The sequence below is a fragment of the Vicugna pacos genome, chromosome 29 (assembly GCF_048564905.1).
Source record: "Vicugna pacos chromosome 29, VicPac4, whole genome shotgun sequence".
NCBI lineage: Eukaryota > Metazoa > Chordata > Mammalia > Artiodactyla > Camelidae > Vicugna > Vicugna pacos.
In genome coordinates, this window is record NC_133015.1 from 18,910,147 (window position 1) to 18,933,989 (window position 23,843).

Genomic DNA, 23,843 nt, shown 5'->3' on the forward strand with positions numbered 1-23,843 from the left:
ATTTTTGCCTTTAGTCTAGAATCTGTGGTTTGTTTTGGTTTTTTTTTTTTTTTGAGGACATGGAATAAAGTTCTATAAAGTTTTAGCTCTTGCATCCTATTATGTTGATTAACAATTGTGTTTCTGTCTATAACATATTTTACATATAAATATATATATATATTCTAATATGCCCAGAAAAAGCATTATGCTAATAAATGAGCTATGTAGAAATGCAAAAGTGTGAAACTCAAAGGCTGAACTATTTTGATGACTATTTTAGAATTTTGGATGCCATCCCCTTAAAGGATGTGTTCCAGAAGGCTGTATTTCATCTGGGATCTACCAGTATTGAGCTGAACAACCTTCACCCATTAACTGGGTGTTTCTTCATTTTGACGATTGCACATGAGTGAAATATTTGCCTCCATCATGTTTCAGAATAATGTTTTGGAAAGAAATAAAAAGTGCTCTGATTTTCTTGGAATAGCTCTGAACTTTCGTAAATCCACATGATACACACATGAGATACTCACTCCTATCACCACACACACACACACAACTGAACCAATATATGTGAGTGTTGGTTATTAATTAATGCCGCAAGAATGCTAAATTGATAAAAATGTACTCTTTGTTTCTGTCCATCCTTCTTAGATTTAAGATTTAGAATAACTGGCCTGGTCCTCTATTTTACTTTGTTTTCTTCAACTGTTGCCAAAAGGAGAGTTTGTTTTGTTCTTTCATAAGGGGACAGGTTTTAACTGATAAAGAGTTAGCTGACTAAAATTTAATCACAAAGGCCTAGGCCTTCTGGAAAACTCTACTCCAGATGTTCTTCCCAGAGGTAAACCCCAGTGACTGCAGAGAGGGATGTCCTGTCCTCCCTATTTGCTCCATCTCTTAGAAGTTGAAGAGATGTTTCTGTTTTGAAATACCTTAAATCCTTCCTGCATATCCCAGAACATCTGAAAAAGAACCACAGCATTTTAAGAATCCTTTCTGTATTCTGTAAAATGGAAGGGAATGCCAAAGAAAATGTCACGAGAAGGGTAGAGGATGAAAGCCACGACTGTGGAACACAGGAGAGCTGTGCGGTTCCATAGGCTGTGGATTCTGAGTGACACAGCCCAGTGCGAACGGGGTGGGTGGACACTCAAACAGCCTCTTCTTATTCGCCCTTCCTGAAGAAACAAACAAATAAACAAATAGTAGTTCTGGAAAGAACAAGGCAAAAATGTGATACCATATAAAAAGCACTACATCAAGCAGTGCATGTGGTGGCCTTGGTGCTGGTCTGCCACAGATTTACTTCGGTTCAAGAGAACTTGTTGACTTCACCAGCACATTGTCTTTGACCTGTAGAGTGGGATGACTGGCTTCAGTAAGTCCTCAAGCCTATTCTACCATGACTCCGTAACTCTATTTTTATTTTTCAGAGACTGTATAACCTGTTAATACGTCTTTACGTACTTGCTATTGCAAACCATCAAATAAATTGTGAAAAACAATAGTGGCAAAAGTTGCCTACAAGGAAGAGTTCTCTGAAATGATTATAGATGAGAAGTGGTGAGATAAACAAGGAGCTCAACACTCTTTTTAATTTTTGTGTTTAAAATATCCTAGCACTGAAATAAGTACTTCTCCGCTGTTAATAACTCTCTGTGGTGTACAGCATGACTTCCCAAGAATACTGTCCAGGGAAGAACAAATGAAAGAGATCCTATGGCAGTGCTAAGTGATAGGCTAGCAGCTTTTTAGAAGCGATTGGCAGACGTGATTCAAAGTCGTTCCTCTAGAAGCCAATCAAATGAGGTCTATTTGAGAACATCGGCGTTAGCTTACTAGACAATGGCATTTGCATCTTGAATTATTCTGTTAGATTCTAACCTTGGCACAGTTATAACCCTTTTGCTGAAGTATTTATAATTGCCTAGTAACATGGGAAATAAACAATTTATTCCTATTATCTGTGTGCATGTTTTGATACTGAAAAAACAAACTGTGAATGACTAGATACTAATAAGATCACGGACCGTCCCCAGCTTGTCATGATGGCTGGTAACAAATATTTGCTTCAAGCTCTGGTTATCCAAATAGTCCTTGTGAAGAGTGGCTGAGTGGGTTTGATTTCTCTAACCTTGCAGAATCATTTTATTCTATTGTTTGTGTGATGGATATGTAGGGTAATGCAGCCCAAAGCCTTCAGGCAATGCATGAATTGAATATTTGCCATTTGTGTAGCATGTTGTTTCTGAAGTGTCTAATTTGGGAGTGATTTAGTGAATACAATCATCAAGAATGTGGTGGTGATTTCCCTTTGGTGTTACATAGCGGGGTTTGGAAAGTCTCTCTCCCCCTAGAAATGTATAAAAAAAAGGGGGAATAGCCCAACTTAATGCTGGTAAACAGCAATACATATATATATATGTATATATTGGCAGTTGGTGGCTGAGTTTAAGGGAAACAAATGGTTTCAACTAAATGCATGGATCCACATTACAGACTGGCCACATTTTTACATTAACTTTCATATTACCCAACTGTAAAGCTCTCAAATCATTGTACAAGAGTGCTAACATTAAATGACTTTGATTAGAAAGATCATCTTTGCAGGACACACATGTAGTGTCATGGACATTAGCTGCAAACCTGAGCATAACATCAAAAGGAAAAGGCCTCGTTGCCAATCAGAACTGCTTTAATTTAATGAACAAATACTAAAAAGATTCACATAGTATATCTTTCACCATCTTTCAGCTGGAAAGCATTCATTAAGGAAAATCTATGCTAATGTTAGCAGCATAAACAGAATTCCAAATAAGGAAGAACACAATGAACATTCTGAAAAGCCCTGTGGTCTCCTTGAAGGATTCACTGCTCAGCTCATGCCTGTGGCAGCCCCCTGCCCCGCCACAGCCCCCCAGCCCCTCACGGGCATCGCACCAGTGCTGTGAGGGTCTCCAGAGACAAGTCGCTCCTGGCAGCCCTCAGTGCTGACAGTGAGGACACACTGACTGCTTTGGAAAAGTTTCGAATCAGCTCCAGTTAGGTGGTTTCAAAGCTTGACCTATTTTAGTCTTGACTTCTTTTTTTAATCCCCTTGAGAAAAATGTATCTTTGCATGATCAGGGGAAAAAAAAAAAGCTGAAATGAGTTCCAAATCTCTTTAGATAATAAACAGCATTGGATCAGCTAAATACAAAGAAAGAGACAGAAAAAAAAAGAGATTATATTTTTCTTTCTACTATCCATGGAGTAGGGTCGTGTGTCCTAAAATACACTGTTTGGAAAAGTTCTTCACACTTTACAGATACCAACTAACCAAGTGATCTTGAGCAGGTCACCTTCCACTTCTGGGTCTTGGTTTCCTCATATACAGTATATGGGATTAGACTAAATTATTGATAAATCCCCTCTTGCTCTGAAAATAACCTATCAATCAATCAATCAACCAACCAATCATATTTTTATAACTGCCTGATAATGTTTGGTGTTATAGGAAATGTATAGGAAATCTGAAGGGGAGGGTGGGTGTCGAATGGGGGCTTTGGTGGAAATGTTCAGAAAATTCCTGAGCCCCAGGTATAGTAGAATTGGTTCTTGAAGTTGGTTTTTGAGCCTTAATGGTTAGGAGATGGAACAACATATTAAAAAGTTAAGAATTTTCACAGCAATTCTCTTCCAATGAAATTTGTAGATTTCTCCATCTAAGTAAACTAAAGCAAGAGGAAACTGAAAAGTATAAAAATGTTCCATGTATTTACCTTTGGAAAAATCCAAACCTACACAAAAGAAATTGGCCCAGGATAATTAATACATTAATAGATTTGATGGCTCCCTGGCCAGGCAGTGACCTATAAATGGAAATTCAACTAAGTCAATAGATAAAAATGTTCATAATTATATATTGATAAATTTGAGGGTCTTTTTTTTTAAACTTCTCTCCCACAGTACATCAATATATGTTAGTTCTTTTGTATTCTAAACTTTTGTGGTCAAAAATAACATTGAGGCCAATGATAAATGATATTTTTAACAACCCATTTTCCTGGAATGGTGGGTAAAAGTAAATAAGATATGACATCTTAGAATGATTTTATTTTATAATTAAAGTGCCCTTTAATTTAGTTTTCATTCTGAGTTGAATTTAAACCCAAAGGAAGGGATTATTCATAGAGACAAAGCAATCATGTGACTTCAAGCTATTACATTGAAAATTTCATAACTGTACGTCCTGCAATAAGTAGATGTGTGAAAACAAAACATTGTGAAACTGCTTTAGACACACATCAGGAATTGGACACTCAGAGTACTGTCCCCTTCAGATGGTCATTTTAAGCCAAGAAGGTGTTAACCAAAATACTACTGTAAGGGAATTTTAGGATTGTGTTCACGACTTGTGACATGTTCTTCAGACTACCGACTACCATCGAAGACTGGGAACTTTTTTCTTTGAGGATTATTTTGATTTGAGAAACAATGATAATTCATCCAAAGCCAAGTCTAATAGCTAAAGCAGTATTCCAAACTGGATAATGCCATTTTCAGGGTCTAAAATTGTGATGCCAAGGTGATAAGAGTGACTTTCTTGTGTGAAGAAATGAACCAATAAAGGACTCTGGAGGCAAAACCCAGTGAGATGGAACGAAGTGCAAAACCTCACTATCGACAAACGGCAATTCTGGGAGGAAATAGTTAACTGGCTGGAACCCAAGCTACAGACTCTACTGCTGCTCCAGTTTCTAACTGCACTGCTCATTATTTATTTTTTCTCTTTCAAGATAGAAATGCAATGAAAGTCATACAGAGTGTTGCCATAGAGTAACGAGTAGATCTATTTAAAAGTAGCAAATTAGTATGCATAGATCCAAACGAGTATTGTCCTTGAAATGAGCCATCTTGGAGCCCATGCGTCCAGTCACCAGTTCTGCTGTCTTCATTTATAACTTGCTTTGAAACTCATCTTTTAGAACTGCCTTTTGAATACGTTCATGAATCACACAGGAAGACCGGTGACTTTTTTATATCACCCAGTCTTTGACAATCTTTCTTTTCTTCTTCACCTAAAACAAGCTAGATCACCTACCTGCCCACCAATATTGGCACTAAATGAGATTACTAATCCTCTCAATATACAATAATTTGACCTCTCTACAGATTTGTAAGCAGGATGTCCATCAAGGAGGTAATTTTAAAGAGAAGAATGGCCACACAAATGGAATAAATACAACCTTGAAGTGATACCTCTAAATGAAAAGACTTATTAGAAAATGTAACTTTTTTGGGTTTTTTTTTTTTCGGTTAGATTTTTATTATGTTACTCTCAGGCCTCTATGTTTTGTATAATTTTGGCACCCCAAATTAGGAAACAGTTTTGTGGTTCTTGAATGAGATCTGCCAGGGGAATTGCCTGTAGTACTGAGAAGGAAGTTAACTGGGTGAAAACGAGTATATACTGAGTGCTTTAAGAGGATCGATTATATTTTACTGGACTAAGATATGAATTTTTAATTCACACATACGTTCCCTTAGAAGGACAAAGATTATCCTTTTAAGGAATTAGCTTCATGTGAAAACACTAGCATTTCAAAGATTTCTGTCGCATATCATATGTGAGATATGTAGGGAGAAGGGGAAGTGGAAACATTCCTTGACATGTTCTGAATCCACGAGGTATAGAAGGTAATTAAATTATCCACAAAATAAAATTTAACTTCCTGGTACAAAATAAATTGGAGAACGATCTTTCTTTACACCCCCAAGGAAAACAGTAAACAACATCTTTAGTTTTCACTTTCCTTCAAATTTAGTAGTGCTCATTCTTCAATTTGATGATTTGCTGGGGAAAAAAAATGGAAACTATTACTTTTTTCATTAACTGAAGAATGAACACTTTTGTTACTTTACAAAATGAGGGTTGCAATGAAACAGATACTCAAGCTTAAACCCTTCCTTTGTGTTTGGGCTCATAATCCTTTCTCTGCTTTGCATGTCTGAAACTCACATAATATCAAGTGTATCCTAATTTTAAATAAATTAATACATTACATAATCTCCTTAGCAAGCAAAGATTAGATTATTTTTATATTAAAATAAACCAGCAAAATAACTGAGAGGGCACATTTTAGGACATATTCATTTTTATAGAATCATTTAAATCAGCCCTGTTCCCCTTTGCAAGCATGGATATATCAAGCCATATTTCTAAATATATCCTATGCACTTTGCTTCGAAAATAAAAAGAAATGAAATGAAAAAAGATCACAATTAGTACTCCATTTAGATCTTCAACATGTAAATATTATATATTTTGGCTTTCTGAAGTAATGGAGCCAGGATCATTTTATGGTTGAAACATGCAAGAAACATTTGACACTTGTAATCAAGGCTTCAGAGATGTCTGTGTGCGTTATTTTAAATACTTCCTGCATCTGTGATCATTTTTACTTCTCCTTAGGCATGAAGCTTTCCTACCAGCATCCTCTGTCTCCACACACACACACACACACACACACAGAGACACACGTACACAATACATTCTCCCAAACTAAATAAGATGATCAATTAAGCAAAATAACTGTTCAATTAAGTAAAATTCAATCAAATTGTTAAATTGATCATTACATTTATTTTAAGACATTCCACCAGATCTTTAGCATCAAGTCATTTCGGTCAATTAGAACGATCAGTGAATGAGGAGAAAAAAATATTTGCCCATATGTCACAAATACTATCTCATAAAGACAGGATTTTGTTGGTTTTTCAGCAAGATATTCCTAAATATCTCCAAAACTCTATTGATAAATATGGGACTATTGCTTTCTGCAGGGGAATTTTTTATAGTGAGAAAAGGAACAAGGAAAGAAGATCTTTACGTACCTGAAGCATTCTTAAGTATTCTAAAATGGACACCTTGTCTATACACCTGATTGCACATTTTCCTCATTATTTCATTTAGCAGTTCCTGTGACTTTGATTCTCGCCTCAACATTTTAAGGTGAACGTACATACATCACACAGACAAATATCATCTCAGCATACAAAACAACAAGGTTATCTGAAACGAATATGGAATTCATAGCTATGTGTCCTTTTTAAATGACATTTGCAAATGGTCACACTGTACATCTGTGGTTTGCTCCTAATAAATGTAAGATTAGAGCATTACCTTTTTAAACCTGCAGATTCTTCTTTCTGTAAGCTTTGGCTCCCGCAAAGCTCCGCTATTCTCATTACAGTGCTTCTCACATGCCCCCAAGTGAGGAACGCTTTGCAAGCTTTTTGGCAAGATGTGTTGTTAAAGCTGAGCTATTTATCTGATAAACATTTTCACTATAACTCAGTGTTTTTTTTTACTTTTCTCTTTTGTCTTAAATAACTGACAAAATTCCAAACTGAAAAATTAAAAGGAAAAAAAAAAACCCGGGATAATTATTACCTTTACAAAAGTATCCATCATAATATCGTTCAAATAACAAATGTCCTTCCTTATTTCCTTAAAAGCAATTTAGCTAACATTTTCATATGATTAACTATCATATAATCTTCACAGTTTTGTTTACAAAGGGCTTGCAGTGATGTGGGAAAATTCTAATAACATACTTTGGAACAAAAGTGCAGAATACTAAGTTATGTAAAATTTCTAATATTAAATTTTTATAAAAAGCAAAATTCTAGGAAAAAAAAAGACTGGAAGGAAATATTCTAAAATATTTCCAGTAGTTGCTACAGCAGTTAGGATTACAGATGATTTATTTTCTTACTGTACATTTTTTTCTATTTTTTTCAGGTTTTACACAGTGGGTTAAAAGATAAAAAATAATTACAAAGGTGTTTTTCTTTGAACAAAAAGGATTCAGTGAAAACTTTTAAAGTGTTATACTTCTCTGGTATAAGGCTAGAAAGACAGGGACTTTTTTAAAGATGTAAAACCTTTAAAATTTTTTTCTTAATGAATTCAAATAGTGATTTGAGTACAGACTAGATGATTTGTGTGATTTAGTCTCTGAGAGTGAATTCCCAATATAAGAGAAATTATATTAACAAAATACTGTCTATTTAGAATGTGTTGATATTTAAGAATTATTTTTGCTTGACAATGCAATTATTATTCTGTGATAGTCCTGTTTCTTTCATATGGATTTTTAGAGTAGCATTTAACTGATTTTTTTTATTTTTTACAAATAAAAAATTTTACATGAAGGTAATTTTAATAACACTAAAGTCCTTTTCAGGTATATATTTTTAAAATTCTTAATTAGCCAGCACAATTCTCCCTTCTTCAAATTATATTCTACAGTTTTCTAATTTCAAGGTAGCATTCATGTATTCAGTAAACTAATAGTTTAAAGGATTTTTTTTCCAGATAGATATAATAATACTTTAGTTTTACTATGATTAGTGACCCATTTGATATTATTCTCATTAGAAGAAATCAAAGTTTTACAGCATTACACTTTCACAGAAAAAAAATCTGCTTTATAAATTATTCTCATATATGCTTCTTGATTCTTTTATGTAGATTAAAATGGAATTTACAAAACATATTAAGTATTAACTACATTGTCTAAAGTTATACATAACAATTTAAAACTCTTTTCCCAAATTGTATGCAGAAAACAGATAAAATGTAGGCAAAGAAAATGTAAGTGAAAATGGTCAGAGGTTGAGTCGTACATATATATGCAGCAATTTAAAAATACTAATTTTGTTTCATTTAATGGTAAAGAAATATTTCTTTTTCATACTTTGCCTAAAGGTCATCTATAATTGAGGGCAAGTTAGCCAGAGTCCAGAGGCTGAGCATGGCTTTGATCTAGGTGTCCAGCCTTTCTCAGCACAAGTCATTCTGTGGAGAGTGGTAGGAGTCACATCAGTGAATTGCTTGCCTTCCTAAAGGTTATCAAGACCCCTCTCCCCTCTTCCCCTGCCGCCTCCCCCACTCCACCGGCTTCGTGAGCACTTCTGTATTTCCGTAACAGTTTGACTTTGTCTTGCAGAAATTGTATTCAGGTGTAACACTAAGTCTTAGACCTGTTCATCTTTATTTGTACTCAGTTACCCTGATTTTAGTTTGAGATTCATGGCATGTGTTTTCATCTCTGACCACTTTTATCAAATCATTTAAAAATATAGAGAGCATATGTTATTTGATTTTGGAAAAGCAGAATAGTTTCATTCTCAGAAAAGGATCAGAAAACCATTTGTTATATGAATCACTTCATATGATGCTTTCCTTCAAGCATTAAGGCAATAATACTGATTCTATGGATTTTCTTTTGAAATAAAAAGAACAGCCCTAAATGCTCCAAATTAGAATAACTCCTGGAAATGTTGAAATATATATACATAGAACCTAGGTACATTATGGAGTTCTTTGGAAATATTTTTGTTTTAACTTATATAATAAATACTAAGAAAAATAAGAAAAAAATTAAAGTCATTCTAAATAGTCTTTTACCAGTTATTTAGACCACTTTGTACAATTTGAAAACTTGGCAGAAATTTCATCAAACATCTTATAAACATTGTCAGAGTTCTGTTAAACAGTCATTTTGAATTACACAATAACAAATTATTTTTATAATCAAATATTTCATCAATTATAAAATGCATTAATCTTTTATCCCATTTAGATAAAAACAAGTCAGGTATTTCTAAAAACAGTGCTTCTTTATAAGTACTTTTGCATGAGTAATTTATGTTCACATCATTTTGCACTTTTTTCTATCAGACAAAAGTATTTTTCACTGAAGAAATAATACAGCTTTAATTTCAGGCCCCATACTACTTAATCAAATAAAAATTTATATTTACAAACACACTTTAGATACTGTTCTAATCTTAAAGAGGTGATGACGATGGCTAAACGTCTGTTTCCAAGTTATGTCTTAAAAGTATGTGGCAAATTCTTTTGGAGAAGAATAAATCCTTTTAACAGATGTCTCCATTTCTTTCATACGTGATTCTGTCTTCTCAAGAACTTTAGTATATTTAGACTAAATATTGTATTTCAAATAACTTGAATTTTTGTGATATGAAATGAGAATTTAGTATTGCATACTAAAGTAAAAATATATAATTTTTTGTTACATACCTTTCTTTTGGAATAATTTTATTTCATTTAACAGATTAATTCTGCAGTGTGTTTTAATAATTGCAAACCTCAAATTGCCCATATGGTTGTACCATGTATGTGGTCAAGACAAAATATAATTTGGGTGTATGTTGAATGGATTTGGTTCAAACACTTATAACTTTTGCACTATTTACTACCAATTTGATTTTTTTTGTATCATTTTTTGTGCTATGAATACTTTTGTGGTAGCATCACAAAACATCAAAATAAGTTTTTTACTCTCAATCAGTTATGTAAAAGCAGATCTCAGGGTACACAGGAAATAATTACATTTGTAAATGATTCTTTGTGCATTATTATGCTTATATATAATTTTTTCCTGAGATTTTTGAATAACAATTCTTTTAACTTTTAAAAATCTGTCAACATAAAAAAATCTTATTTACTTTTTTAATCATGGCAGGGCTATTTTCTAGAGAACTCTATCTTAAAATTTAAGAAAACACTGCTATTGAATAATATTAAACTTAATAATTGAGAATAAATTTTCATTTTGAAAAGTTCCCTACATTTTTCTATTCTCTAATAAAATATTAGTTCATTTTTATGGCACAGTTACTCATCACCTTCGCCTATGTAGCCTGCTTGTATATTATATCATACAGTCTTTACACTTGCTTTCCTGAGAACATCCAGTTCTAATGCTAACAGATAGAAAAAGCTTTTGTATATGATACTTTATCCTCAAGAAAAATAATTCTTGGTTTTCTCTGAATATCATTTGTAAAGCAAGAGGTGGTTTTTATTTTTTCAAATGTGATCAGTAAGTGTCCATTTTCATATCATTTTCAGTAAAGGAAGCAATCTCATTTAGGAGGAAGGCCATTTTAATGTAAGTGTATCTTAGTATGAAAAGAAGCTTGTCACAGTCCTCTCTAATAGTGAAGGATTTCAGTTCCCCTTTATGCAGACATTCGCACCTAGTATTTTCCAATTCTGTAATGCAAACATTCACAGAGAGGTTAAATACAATGTTGGCTTTGCAATATGTATGCATAAGAGCTGCATGCATTTTGCACAGGCTTCCTTGAATTTAACCCTGGGTCAACAGACATGTTTAACTGTGGACTTGATCATAAATGATGTCTACCAAAAGAAAGTAAACGAGTGGGAAGTTTTTATAAAATGTCACAGTTGATGTAAGAACAAGATCACAAAGGGAAAAGAAACAGGGTGGGAAAGATGTTCCAAAATCACTTGGTTGAACATATATTTCATCGTTTTAATTTGATTACTGTACCAAATCACAAGTAGCCAAATTGGAGTTACAAGTATCCACTAACGTTTCCTTTTCTACATCCCTGATATGTTCTCTCGCTTCCCAGTTCTTCTATTTCCAGGCAGTTGTACCATATGAAACTGACAGCAATTGTTCTGATTCATGGTTTAGGAGGAGTAGCTGATTAATCCCATGTCAGCAGGCTTGACCCTACGTAGAAAATAGAACCTTAGACGGCCCACTCAACAATATATCAGGGAGCAGAGTTGTGTGGCTTGCCTTGCTCTTAAATGTAATGAAAGTTTGGGGCAATGCTGAACAGTGATTTGATGCCCCCTGCCCCCTTTAACCCATGTTTTGAAAGGACATTCTGGTGTGGGGTGAGAACGCAATGGGGAGAGAGGGTGACCAATTAAGATTTTCTGGGACAAAATCTTCGGTTTCCAAATATTTCATTAGTGTCCTCCATGAAATGCTTTAAAACATTTTTTTTCTTAAGCGTAATTATGGGTTTAAAAAATAATAATTGATTATATGCGTTTATTTTAAACCTTTAAATTTTCAATGTTGGCATTTTTTCTTCCTCTTGGATGACTAGAAAATGCTCTTCTACCTTTAATGCAGAGATCTAATTGTATGTATTATAAAAACAATTGCAAATAACTCCAAATTTCAGAACCACGTGTAATAAGACAATGCTCAATTTTAAAGAAAAACGTGCATGGTGTATTTTAAAAACACAAAGACAAGCTTTGAAGAATCAAGTCCTATAGATCACAGTTTTCCACAAAAGCCTTAAACTGGGCATGTATTTCTATTATAAATTAGGAGAAAGCCTTAGTATTCTGTATTATGTCCTCAGAACTTATAATTAAAATAAAGGGATAAAGTGAAATTACAGCTTTTTCAAAGAGGACCATGTGCATGAAGGCACTAATGTGCAAATTTTATTTACAACCATAAAGCAGATTGAAATGCCAGAGCAACTTGAAAACTGTCAAATAATGCTAAATCTTAAAACACGGGGTGCTGTAAACGGTGGTCGCAGCGTACAAGTTGGATTTCAGTATTGGAAGCCAGGCACAACTAGTAAAGAAAAGAAGGAAAACAAACAACAGCACGACTACCTAGCCTAGCCAGAGAAAGCTGAAATGTGCTGAAATCTCCCCGTGCAAACTGCATAATAGCACTTGCAATGGCCCCTTTCTGTCACCCACTGTCACCATCAAGCCCGATTCTGCTGCAGTCAGGTGAACGGCCGCAGAGCCCTCATGGTTGGCTGCATAGAATTCCGAGGAGAGACACATTTGTCCAATTTTTCCTTGGGCGATAATCAACAGTACTTTTGGGTACATTTAGATCCTTCCTAAATAAATTTGAAACAGATTAGGCAGGATTTTCTTATGCATCCTCCTAAAGTGGAGGTTTTTATTTTGACCAAATCCTTCAGTAGGAACGTGCTGCCCTTTGATCAAGTGTCATTTGCATTTCTGTATGGGGCAGGATTTTATGTTCTTTTCATACATTCTGTCTACTACGTGTATCGTGTTGGTTCTTGCTCGTCACCATTTGAAACACTAGGTACCAAGTGTTGCCTTGTGAACAGAATCCATATGTATAAGCAGAAGACAATAGGATAGTGCAATTTAAAATTCAAAATTAATAGGTCTTTTGAAGGGAACATCTTTCTTACTGTGGGTAAAAATACCAACAGTATAGTATATGCTCAGATACAAAATGCAATATTTAGGTTTTTAACTGCTGCATCTTCAGATTAGCCCTGTCTCATAAATTAAAAAAAAAAATGCTTCTCAGGGCTTTTTTCAGAGCCAAGAACTCTTCACATACTGTCAAGTGGGTAGCATTAAAAAATAATAATAAAACAAACTGTACGTTACATTATGTAGCGCAAAGAGTTCTTAAACGTGAGGCTCTGGTTTTACAGAAAGGTGTCTTTGGGGAATCAGCAGTCACATTGCTTTGTCTACAAAAATGGAAAGAATTTGTAAGTGCATGTATGTATGTGTGTGAAATGATCTTTATCTATACCCTTTTTTTTTAAAGAGGACAACCATTTTTTTTCTTTGCTTCACAGAGAAATGTTCTTTTACTGTCATCCGTCCCTCAAAAAGCTGATAAAAAAACAGTTTTCCCTTTTTCTCCAATTTTGAAAGCATTTTTTTTTATAAAGAAATGGCTAAACCCTGTCTGCTTCATTTATCCATGAGTGGCTATTAAATCTGCCTGGATCTCAAAGATATACAAACACCTTGTCAATAAAGTAGTAAATTAAATAACTGGCATACAGGGAAAAAAAAACCTTCCAGTAAATTTCCTCATTACTAGACAACTATTTTGGGTGCTTTCAGGCTTAGAGCTTTAACATTTGGAGAAATTTTAGTAAGACAGTCTCTAGGTTTATCAAAAAGTATATTATAACAGACATGGAGTGGTCATTCATTTTATCATTTTTAAGAAAAATGTTTCAATTTAACACAGTTTTTTTTTAAGAACAACAGCTTTATTTACTAGGTTTCACATAGCACATGTTTCTGAGAAACACGATTAAAGTTTGCATTTAGAAGCATTGTGATAGCGTTCATCAAAAATAAAAGCTAAGCAGAATACAAATTACGTATCTCTCAATCAGAGTTTCGGCTCTAACGTCAAGAATATATTATTGGAGGAGAGCCGTTTTGTGTCTTCACTGATCGGATGGTTCTTTCTGCTTTTCCTCACCTACTGAGCAAGGCAGCATGTAGTAGCTATGAGGATGCTTGATGTTTCTTAGATAATATGGTTTGGAAGATGCTGTTTGCAAGCGCATTTGCTTCTGTGTTGTGTTCATAAGCAGGAGAATATAATTCATTTCTGCATATCTGCTAGACTGGACAAATCAAGGTGACAATCCGTGGTTAGCTCTGTCAGGCCCTTTGTCCGACTGCTGCTGTGGATGGAAGTACAATGGGAGCAAAGTGGAATATGTAACAGTCCAGCTGCCTTGTTGTGACAGCCCAGCCCCACCACTGCAGGTGCCAGCTCATGTTTGTGTACCGGTAGCCGGTCCATAAGATGACAATGCAAATTGTGTGAAAAGTCCATGAGACAACAAATCATGTTGGGGCGTTGAGGTGCGGGAGGAGAGGAGAGGGGAGGTTGGACACATGTCTTAGAAAAATAATGATCCGTAAAAGGTTATATTTTTGGTACAGTGATTCCATTCAAATGCAAGGCCTTCTAACCAGTTCTGGCTTGTGTCTCAAAGACGCAGGTAGGCGCTTACACTGAAATTTATCATACCATTTCTGGGTGCGAGTTTCTGCATTAATGTTACTTTTAGGGCTGTTTATATTTCATTTACGCATGCAATTAATCATCTTTACTGTGTTGATGCTACTGGCGTCAGCAGTGTGACTTAATTAAATTTGAAATTATAGTACAGTAAATACAGGCTTCCAACTAGCCGGTCCAAATTAAATGCTGTGGTCTATTTCTTACCCATGGTGTTTTCCAATTTAAGTGTTCATTTGAAAGGTTACATTTCAGACTGAAATCGGGTTTCTTTAAAAAAAAAAAAACTTAACTGTTGCTAACCTAGAATCGCTCTTTTTCAATGAGGATGCCATTCCTGTCTGTTACCTCTGTTCTCAGTATGGAAGTACAGTGTCATCTGGATTTACTGTATTACCTTTATCTGATTAGGTAACTAACTAATACTCTTCCAGGAACGTTCTTACCTTCCTGCTACGTTTGCTCGATGCATCAGCCCTGAGCTGCTCTAACAAGGTCTCGCCTCCATTTTGTCTCAGGCTGGTAATCAAGCAATTAGCCCACAAGATGGAGGTTCTGCGCTCTGCTCTGTGTCCTGGCTCCCGGACGGGTGGCTTCACCTGCCTGAAAGCTCAGGCACAACCGTTTGCTGTGGATCCGGTTAAATCGGCCTCTGAAGAGTGTCCTGACGATGTCGAATAAATGACTTTCGCTTACGGGAGACCCTAGAAGCCGGAGCCCTTTGTGGTGTTATCAGTGGAGAATTATCCTTTCTGTGCAAGACCTGGGCATCCCTCAGCCCCTCACTTGACACAGGGAATAATCACATTATGTGTTCGAAATCCCAGTGTAAAGTGCCAGGCTCTAAAACACTGCTAACTTAATTTCTTTCCATGTTTATATTTTATGTCTTACAGTCTTCTTCAAATAGTTCATAATGTGTCTAGCAAGGTACCTGACCAGCAATGCAGTCACACTCCCATCCTAGGTACAATACAGGGTTTGAATACCAGGAAATTTGTCGTCCGTAAAGTGCAGCACAGGACTTGTGTGTAAAAAGCACACGCTCTTTTTTTTTTTAATGCAGTGCTGCCTTGTCTGCACTTTTTGAAATTGCATATTTATCAGCTCATGAATTATTTATGAGATTGGAAACGTGGGGGGGGGCACGAAGTACTGAGAGGATGAGGAGGAAGAGCATACAAAAAAATATAGGCTTGAAATGCTAGGGAGAAGAGATGCTTTTCATGTCAATGCCAGCAATTCTGCGTAAGAATAGCTGTATTTTGATTTTTGCTGTAATGTTTCAATTCCATGTTGTATTCTTTGGTATTTTAAAAATTGTTTTGCTGTGGGGTCTACTTGCTTTGTGAAGAAATTAGGAAGAGCACAGTTTGTTTAAAATTGGGTGAAATGGGGACTAAAATGAACAGAGCATTTCAAATACTTCTAAAGTGCAGAGTATTTAATAAATTTTAATCTTTTGTCTGTCAGCCTCTATTGTTGTCAAGAAAGAGCTGACAGATTGAGGATTAATGAAATGTTTCATAAATTAGAAATGAAACGATCAGAGAACGTCCAAAGTAGGACTCAAATATTGTTTGAGCAAGAGCTTTGGGGCCAGTAGAATAGCCCATTTTTAAATCCAATTCCTTCCAGTCTCATGGTGGGGAAATAAACCGCTCATTTCCCCTGGCTGGGAACACACGTTCAGCTTCTTTCGATAAAGAAATCAGTGTTTTGTACATTTTTTGGCGTGATGCTGTTTTTCACTTCTACTTCTCCAAAACAAACTAAAAGTACAAGAAACAAGAAAACAACCTCAGAAGTGACTTTGAAACCAAGAAACTCACTGCTAAGAGTTTCATCCATGAGTGTAAACATGTTAGTAGGTAGAGTAACACCAAGTATAATGTAGGATTCTCAGTCTTTCCCCAGAGCACTTTACTGGGGTCCCTGTGTGTGGCAGGAGGGCCTATGGGACGAGAAGGGGCGACTGTATGTAGGACCGTGCTGTAACCTCCAGTTAACCTTCCACAATGTAACATCAAGGTGCATCACTAAACTGCCAAAATCAACCCTTCCTGTTTAAAAAAAAAAAAAAAAGATGAATGGCATAATGACAAATTATCGAAGTGATATTTACTTATTTTTAATTCCCACAGAATTTCCTACATAAAAATATGCAACAGAAAGAAACATGTTGGCCTGAAATAAATAAAAGGGCCGCTGATGTATTGAGCCCAGAAAATACGCTGTGCCTCAAAGAGAAACATTTTGTGTGTGCGTTATACAACCAAACTCTCCGTTTTTGGTTTAGAAAATCCTGACTTAGGTTTTAGCAGGTCAAAGGTGAAACAGGAGCTCTTTTAATTCTTCTTCTGGCTTCTCTCTTCATTTGGATTTATTACCTTTTCCGCACGGTGGTTCCCAACAGTCACCTGAAGTACCTTTCTTCCTACCGGCCGGAGATAGAGAATTTGAAAGTGGGCTAGGAGAGTGTATAAAAATGTTTAGCCTAATCACTCTCTAATGACAGCGACTTATGTCCTTAGTGCAGTCGATTTGTTTCCTGGGTTTTAAAAGTAGATTATTTCCATGGTGCAGGCTTAGTGTAAGCTGCTGCGAAACCACAAGCACCACACTTCAGCCTGAGTTTGGGACGTTCGCCAAGGGTAATCTGATTAAAAGGGCATTTTTCTACAACATTGCGCTGCTTTGAAAATTCTGTGCTGCCCGATAGAGTAGGGGCCAAAAAAAATGGCTTTTTGAAGACTAACTAGTTTTTCTTGAGCAAAATTAAAAGCCTGAGGATTCTCTCCAACCTCAGTGCAATGGATAAACAAAACGCCCTTAGTAACACATCTGTCACCACAAGTCCTTTCATGATCTGCCGGAGCAGCTGTCCAAGCGCCCTTCGCTTTTAGCCACGTGCGTGTACGACCTAGGTGCGCCGCTCCTTAGTCTGATGCCACGGAGAAGGATGAAAACAAGAAGTTTCCAGTTCTAGTTTTGTTACTGTGTGGCTTGCAGTGCTGTCTGCCCTGAGAACCGGTAACAGTGATGGTTACCTGAGAAGTTAGCAGCTGTAAGTTGTTAAAAGGTAATTATCATCTCTCAAATCTTGGGTGTCTTTTAAAGGATGGAATATAATACTAATTAAATATGTCATGTTTGCACACATTGGAAGGCGCTCAAAAGAAACTTTCTTGCATCACTTGTGGAAGTATTTTCCTATTTTTTTTTTCCCGTGGGACCTCAGTAGGCAAGTACAGATAGAAAACTGAATCTTCTCCCATTTTCCTAACATCCCTAGAGCAGGGTGGATGGTAAATTCATCCACTGTGAGAATCCGTGCATTTAAAAGAGCAGAGGTCTGTTTGCACCCCAGCATGTGTATACACTGCTGACAGGTGAATTCTTGGTTTCTGTTGTTCCCTCAGACTCACTCTGCTAATGGATGCCGTTAACATTTTGTCTTTGTTGGAGGAGCCTTTGATAATTTCCTCCCTTTCCCCCAACAAATGAAAGCTTTTCAGAATACCTGAAACACTGTCATGAGACATGACACAGTTCTGAAAAGAAAAATAAAATATATTTTCATGCCATGCATGATTGGTTCAGCGAATGTGCCAAGCATCGTGTTGGTGTTATATACCAACCAATCACTGCCCACGAGCTGATCATCTTCTCCTAAGGGAGGGAAGGTATGATGCAAATGAGTAAGTGTTACACTTAATCCAGGAGCCAAATGCTGAGAGACCAGAGAGAAAGGAACAGTATTACTTCTTGAAAGAAATTGGCATTAGTGAACTATAGATAAAAATATACGTATATTCCTTCTAACAGTGGAATGTTTTAATAAGCCCCAAGTGTACCTGTCACGATATAAAGTAGTGTCAATGAAAGGACACATGCAAGTTCATGTGTAAACTTCTCTACATCAAGACCTCCTTATTGCCTGGCCAAAGCTTTGCTACATTTTCGTGGTAGCCTAGAACATGCTGAATTCTTCCACATTGTGTGTTTCTAAATTCTCCGGGCTATATTTTCATGGAAATAAATCCCCGAGTGTGTCGTTCTCAGTAAATATCAAAAATGGTGGCACTTCTTAAAATATACTCTCTAACTTTTGGAAACGTAGAGAGACTGTGCTGAAAACAACTCAAGTCAAAATAGAAACCCAGAGATACAACAAATTGAATTAGGCCTTTCCCCACAACAAACACGGATTGCATTTCTTTGTTAAAGATGACAGGTTTCCTTCTGAGCCGTCTTTAACTTCCCTGGTACATTGCCATAGAATGGTTCAGGGGTGTGTGGTATGGTAAAGATGGGTCAATGAAAAAAATATGGTGTTTCCAAAGAAACTCTTTACAATCATTAGGTCATGTTTCAAGAGAGCAGTGCTGTCACCTCAGAGCAGAATCCCCATCTGTGCCAATGGGGTTGTCCTTATGGACCCAGAGAGCATTTTATGATCTTTCTTCCCCCTGCAGAATAGAAAGGGTAATTGGACTCAGGCACATTAATATGAATGGCTTGGAGTTATATGATTGAAGACTTTTTTTTTTAATACTAGCGCCAACGTCAGCGTGGAGGGGACAGGCAGTGCTCCAGGGTGCCAAAGAGCCGAAGTACAGATTGCTGTGACCAGAGAGACAAAGAAAAATTATTTTATTCTGGAGGGGGATAGGTTGGAGTGAAGAGGTATTTTTCCTGCTTTCTCTGCATTTGGTCTGTTATTTCAGAAGCAGCCCTTTGAAAATCTTCTAGGGAAAATTGACCATGAGAAGCCCTTAACTCTGCACATCTGTCCATGTAACCCTTTCGTAGCACCAGTCATGTTTGTTAACCAATTTTACCCTCTGAAGTTCAACGGTAGATTTTTTTTTTAAAATTCATGTTTTGGGTATCTCTTTAAGATTTTTGAATTTTGTGCCACCAAAAATGAGATATTCATGTCAGGGAGATGTCCTGCTGTTCGAGGAAAGGGAGGGGGACACCATTAAAAAAAATCTTAATAATCAAGGCCACCTGTGATCCTGGGTTGCTTTCTGGAGCACAAAGACACCGAGGAAAGCTGTTCTCCGAACCAAAGCAAAATTTCTGTGATCCACAAGACACTTCAGCCTCTTCCCACTAAGAAAAAAAGGAAATCAGGCTACAGCAGGATCAGCTGCTTTCTGTTCCTTCCTTTAAAAAAAAAAAAAATGAGGTGGTTGCTATTTAATACAAAGCCCTGTGACCTTAGGACCGGGGCTGCTTTGAAACACCGAGCTATTTAATGATGCAAATTACAAACAGAGGGAAAACATCAGAAGAGTCTGTCTGGAAATTAGCTTGTTGTACTGAAAATTAGCGAGCTTAATCGAACTTGCAGGACTCAGATTTTCTCTGCGGAAGCCTGGCTTGGAGCTTTGGTCCATTTGCATTATCTCACTGCTCAGTAGAACCCTTGGAATTGTTGAAAATTAGAATCGGGAAAATCTATCTTCTATTTGCATGGTTGAAATGACCAAATTGACCTCTGGGATTTTTGGTAAGGGCCTTGAGTTTTCCAAAGAAACACTACATTAGATGCTTGCAGAAAGTCAACTTTGAAAAATTAAATTAAATCATAGCTATATTGCAACAGTTCCTAAAATGCTGAGTCAAATTATCCTTTCATCTTTAAGAACTAGGATGAATCATATATGTGTTGATACATAATTACATTTTTCTTTGGTTTTAGGACATTGTATGGTAGCAACATGACCCAATTCATGCAGAGAGAATCCTTGTAAACATTGAGTCTAGTCAAAGACTTCAAAGACATGCTTAAAACATAGGGCTACGTTTGAGACTTATGAATAATTCTGAAGGTCAAAAAAAATTGTACCATGTAGAGATAACAGCATCAGGTCATCAAGATCTGTATTAAAACATCAGTTTTTAAATTAAGGGAAAGACTCAACAACTTTAAAGCCATATTTTTATTTTCTAAGACCTACGAACAGGACTGTGGGATGATTTCTCTGAATAGTTTCAGAAATATTTGTGCCTTCACATTTTTTTGATGGATGGGATGACTAGGGTTATTTTTTATTATAATACCAAAGGAGCAAAAGTCCTAAGCTGTTTACCAAGCAGATCTTCTGCTTTTGTCCAGCCTAGCCATCAAAGTCAGATAGAGACAAATAACATATATAAGTAGCGACACCCAGTACAGTATATCCCTAAATTAAAAAACAAAAAAAACCCCAAAAATGTATAACTAGCCTCATGTCCTAATTTTTTTTTAAAGTTTAATTTAAGAAAGTAGTCATGCAGAATATAGTTGGACGCAATATAACAGCACAGAGACAGTGGAGAAAAATTTACTGCTACTATTTGGATATCATAATAAAATAATATTGATGACTTTAGGCAGAATTCATCAAAATGAAATGATACATATTTTTTATTTTTTTTTATTTTAAAAAGTAAAATATGTCATTATTTGTTATTTATAGACTTTAAATTTTAATGAAAATCTCTGGTAATAGTTTCTGAATTTCTGTTGAGATTCCTGACAGCTCATAAATATGTCAAATTTAGCCATTAGGAGCATATTGTAATTTCTAACTTTTTACTAGATGGTAGCTTATTATCTTTGCAACTATTTTAAAACAACTGAGGTTATATGAAAACTTAGTCTCTGTTAATTTTTTTTAAGTTGAATGTTTTTCAGTGGTGAAATAGTCTATAGACTTCCACAAAATGCCAGTATTTATAGTACCAGGTAGCCAACTTATTTAATTGTGATATTCAAGTCCATTATAACTAAACTAATGGCAATTCTATTATTCAGCAATTTTTGCAAACTAAACAATATATGTTATTGATTAACATTTTCACAAATGTTGAATAAAATGCGTTAGCTATCATTAAATGCTTATAAAGTCATATTTTACAAATCTAAAAAAAAATGCTAAAAAAAAAAGGATGCCATCAACATCTTCAGTCTGTGTCTAAATAGCACGTAATATTTTGGGTTACTCTTTATCTTGGTGTCTTTAAAGTGATAGAGAGACAAGAGAACAATGGTCCTCAACGAAAATAGCCTGTGAAACTGTTTTATTAAGTCTCTGGATTTCTGTGATGTCCACAATCCACTGTTTGTTGATTGCATACAGCAGTGCATTCTGGCTTAATTCTCTTATAACGCAGATAAAAACAACAGTCACTTAAGACAATTCTTTTTGTTGCTGTGAAAATACATTTAGGAGATGATAAGGTGTTTTCTCTTTCGTTTACCATTCAGGGTCGATCTTCATTGTGCTCCTCAGACTTGGGGGCTTGGTTCTAAACAACTTTCATTTTGTAAATCTGAACAGCTTTCTGAAAGTATTTCCCCTCTAGAGGGAAATTGCCCAAGATTCCCTCTCTTCCCCTTCCCACTGCCTATCCTCTGCTTTACCTTTGCAGTTTTTCTGAATGGGTGAATACTGCGTTATCACCTGACTCGCCGTTTAAATGTGTTGTCCTCATCTAAGTAGTCTAATACATCAGCCTTAGGTTTCGTCATCCCTGGGGAATCCTAAGGTTGACAGCATGGTGGTCATGCTAGCCGAGAGACTCTGGAGCACAAAGTCATCATCTTCATTCTGTGAGATGTGGTTCCCACTGTGAAATTCACATTGGTCAATATATTTTTGTTATTATTCTGTATGGTTGGCCTTGATTCTTCTTCCATATTTGGTGCATGAAGCCACCCCATGATTTAAGAGTACTGAATATGGAACATTTGTTTAGTGACTAAGCTAATTCTGAAGCCTAATATATTTACACAAAGAATGGATGATAACAGTATAAATTTAAGTATACATAATGACACATATGAATGTATGTTTCAAAATATAGCAAATATAATACACATTATGATATATTTAGACTGTATTCGTAGGTAGGCATATATACCACTCTAGGTTGCAAATACATTTAGTTTGTGTTATTTCAAAAAAAGGTCCTGTGTGCATTAAAACTGCAAATGGTTTATAGGCAGAGTATACATTTTACAAGGGGGCAAACATTTTTTGCCTTAAAAGACCATGGTAGTGGTTAGTTTTTACTGTTCACGTTGACAGGTTCTAAGTGAATCGTGCCCAGAAGGTGGGAGATGGAGAGCAGTGGGTCAGGACACCCTCCCATCTCCTCTGGGGGAGCAGCCGGCTTCCCCACATAGGGATGTGGGGGGCACCCCCGCAGCCCCCCGCGCGTCCGTCCTGAACCCAGTCTGTGGACAGCTCCCCCGTGGAGAAGTGGCTTAGGAATGCAGTTCCGCTTTCCACCCCCTCCCTCCATCCCTTGGCTACATTTAGCAATCTGAGCTCCGAATGTGAGCTGGGATGTCTGTCATTCTCGCAGCAGAGCCTGCGGGAAGAAACAATATTGGGTGTCTGTGCGAGGTGGGAGGGAGGGCACAGGAGACCCGAGGGAGAGATAGTGGCAGGGAGGCACAGGCAGCAGGGACAAGGGGCGAGGATGAGGCTTATCTCTTTCCCCTGGATCTCCCTTGATCTCCAGGCCGAGAATAGAACCGCCTATAAATACAAGCAAATCCTGTTTAAACACGTTGCCTTCCTCTGCCGACTAGGGCTGTGGACTTCAGGTATCCGACTTCACTTACCATCACCTTGGTGAATTTCCAAAGCAGGGAGCCCACCAACATTTCCCCCCCCCCCAAAAACGCAATTGCTTTTTTCTAGGAAGCTTCTACCCGTTTACTTATTCTACCACTGCCAACAGGTCATTTGTGTCTCTGGCTTTCCTGTGGTCATTACATCAGAGTTAATATTGTTAACAACAGGAGTAGGAATTTGGAATTACTTTGCCCACATGTAAAATTAATGCTTTCCTTTCAGCAGGAAACCTGAAAGCTTGAGAGGCTTATACAAAAAGTGCTACAGAATTGTCAGGAGAAGCATGATTGTGATCAGCATCCTTTTCATTTAAGAAAGTAAACATTTAAGAATTAGCCAAGAAAATTCTGCTTATTGAAACGTAGGCAGATGACACTTTAGTTAAACAGAGTCTGTATCCTCTAAACTTTTAACTTTTCATCGTGTGATTTCCCAACTAATAGCTCTCACTTAGCATTTTCTCATTTTTCTCAGCCTAAGTAAGCATCCCCCAGACTTATTCAGTGGCAGGGAGTGTACTGAGTATACACTTACACCCTTCATGGAAAGATCTGATGGGAGGCAGACAGCC

At 36.4% G+C, this 23,843-nt stretch overlaps 1 long non-coding RNA gene across 2 annotated transcripts in view; it reads left to right on the top strand.

The window, feature by feature from the left end:
- The window catches only part of LOC140690260 (uncharacterized), a 263,766-nt gene extending 248,003 nt beyond the window's left edge, over positions 1 to 15,763 (top strand). For both annotated transcript variants that reach the window (XR_012065471.1, XR_012065473.1), the window contains exon 6: positions 15,149 to 15,763. This is a non-coding gene — a long non-coding RNA (uncharacterized lncRNA). The remainder of the gene's footprint in view (positions 1 to 15,148) is intronic.
- The last annotated feature ends 8,080 nt before the right edge of the window (positions 15,764 to 23,843 follow it).